Here is a 2,575-nt window from a genome sequence, read left to right as displayed (position 1 = left end):
AGGCACACGTATTACCTACCCCTACTACTGGTCACTTCGAATTTCGTTCCTCTTATATTGATTTAGTGGAGCGAAATCAGTTTGCTGGTCTACCGGACGAGGATCCTTTGAAGCACATGGAAATTTTCAAAGACTACTGATGTTCCATACCTGTACCGGCTGGGGTGACCCAGGATGAAGTAAAGGGGATAATGTTCTTATACTCCTTGAAGGATTCTACGCGAGATTGGTACCGCTACCTTGATAGGGTAGCAGCTAGAGTTACAGATTGGACATCTCTAGCATTAGCTTTCTACAAAAAATACTTCCCACTTGCAAAGACTGATGCCTTGAGAAGTAAAATTACAAATTTCTAGCAAGGACCTGATGAGGGCTTTTGTGAAGCATGGGGACGTTTCAAGAGTTTGGTTCGGGCTGTCCCTCACCATGGTTTCCAGCAGTGGTACCTTTGCAACCTATTCTATAATGCTTTATATGATGACTACAAGGTTATCCTGGACGCAGCTGCGAATGGTAGGTTCCAAAATAATACCGGTCAGAATAAAGGTTGGAACACTATTGAGGAGATGGCAGTCCATAGAGCCGAGTTTGGAAGTTCGCGTGGAATGTCGCGAAAGCAAAGTGATGAAATGAGTGCCGTTGTGACACTCATAACTTCTATTACTGCCCGTCTCGAGAAGCTCGAGACCTCTGAAGCTTCCAAGGAAAGAGTTGAAATTCCTGTCCATAATTCAGATGAGACCGCGGAATTGATAGACCTAGTCCGAACTCTTTTGGTTCAAGTCACGAAAATAGAAGAAGCTGGGATTGAGTCTACAAAGAATTTTATCAAGCAATTGGAGAATTTAGAGGCTAAGCAAGTCGCCAATTCTTCAAGCAAATGTGAGGGGCCAATTGAAACCATTAATGCCATTAATCTCCGAAGTGGCCTTTCTTATGATGGTCCTGATAAGCCAAGAGAAGACTCGGGAAAGGATGAAAAGACGAGTTCAATTTCTGGTGCGAAAACAATCTTTATCGCCAGTACCAGTGGTCGATCAACCAACAACTGCAGTCGATCGACCGGCTTATCTGATGAAAAAGTTTCTGACCAGAAACTAATTGAGCATAGCACAAGTGGTCGATCGACCACCAATGTCAGTCGATCGACTGAAGTTTTTGACGAAGCAGTTTCTGACCAGAAACTGTTCATGCCCAGCCAGATTGGTCGATCGACCGAGACCAATGGTCGATCGACTGGGTCTCCAGTGCAGGACGCAAATCCGTCAACTAATCTGCATGATTCTATACTTATTAATGATTTGACGGAAGTTTTAAACTTACGGAAGCCGAAGGTTGCTGATCCTACGGCCAGTGTTGCAGTCCCGTATCCGGAGCGTTTAAAGAATACTAAGCTGGAGCGCAAGTTTGGTATGTTTTTGGAAATGGTCAAGAATCTCGAGGTAACAATTCCTTTCACTGACGTAATTACCCAGGTACCCTCTTACGCTAAATTTATGAAAGAAATTTTGAATCGTAAGAGAAATTTTCATGATGATGGTAACGTTGCTTTTGTGGAAGAATGCAATGCTCTTTCACAAATTAACGTACCACCTAAATTAAAGGACCCGGGTAATTTTTCAATTCCCTGCACTATAGGTAACCACGAAATTGGAAAGGCCCTTTGCGATATAGGGGCCAGTGTCAGTGTCATACCATATTCTGTTTGCGAAAGGCTAAATATTGGTAGACTTAAGGTGACCGATACTACCCTTCAGATGGCAAATAGATCGACTCAGAGACCTTTAGGAGTCTTAGAGGATGTACCCGTTCGAGTGGGTAAGTTTTTTATTCCTGTCGATTTCGTTGTTTTGGACATTGCAGAGGATAGTCAGATACCTATTATTTTAGGTAGACCATTTTTACATACAAATGAGTCGTAATAGATGTCAAACGCAGAATCATAACCTTAGAGGTAGGGGATGACACCATTGAGTTCGATCTTGCTCATAAGGCGACCGAACTCGCGATGATGATACATGTTATTCCATTGATATTGTTGACAGGGCTGTTAATTATAACTGGAGGGAATCCTTAGCCAAGGATCCCTTAGCTGATCTAACCCATTTAGATGAGTGTGCAGGTAATACAGTGGAGAATGCTGAGGATCCAGATGCTTTGGTAGCCTCAATGGAAAGCTATGAGCTCACAGAAAAAGAAGATGAGATGCTCTTAAGCCTGGCCAACGAGAATTTGGTAAACACTTGCTATACCATTCAAGCTGATTCTGTCTATGCTGTAGAGGTAAAGGTGCCAGAGCGTAAGCCACTTCCTCCTAATCTTAAGTATGTTTTTCTAGATGATACGAAGCAGTACCCAGCTATTGTTAGTGTTAAGCTTAATGATGACCAACTTTCTGCTTTGATGTGTGTGCTTAAGAAAAACAGGAAGGCTTTAGGTTACTCTTTGGATGATATTAAGGGCATCAGCTCTGATATTTTTATGCACAGGATAGAGCTGGAGGAAGGCCACAAGCCTTACAGACAGGGTCAACGCAAGTTGAACCCGAAGATGCAGGAAGTTGTTATGGTTGAGG

The 2,575-nt window shown here is 42.9% G+C and overlaps 1 non-coding gene across 1 annotated transcript; it reads right to left on the bottom strand.

Annotated features, from left to right (window-relative positions):
• Window positions 1-324: 324 nt before the first annotated feature.
• Window positions 325-433, bottom strand: LOC141639887 (small nucleolar RNA R71). The gene has a single exon (XR_012542748.1). It is a non-coding gene; the product is annotated as a small nucleolar RNA R71 (small nucleolar RNA).
• Between the last annotated feature and the right edge of the window lie 2,142 nt (window positions 434-2,575).

The sequence above is a fragment of the Silene latifolia genome, unplaced genomic scaffold, assembly GCF_048544455.1.
Source record: "Silene latifolia isolate original U9 population unplaced genomic scaffold, ASM4854445v1 scaffold_57, whole genome shotgun sequence".
Classification (NCBI taxonomy): domain Eukaryota; kingdom Viridiplantae; phylum Streptophyta; class Magnoliopsida; order Caryophyllales; family Caryophyllaceae; genus Silene; species Silene latifolia.
This window is presented reverse-complemented; position numbering and strand designations above follow the sequence as displayed.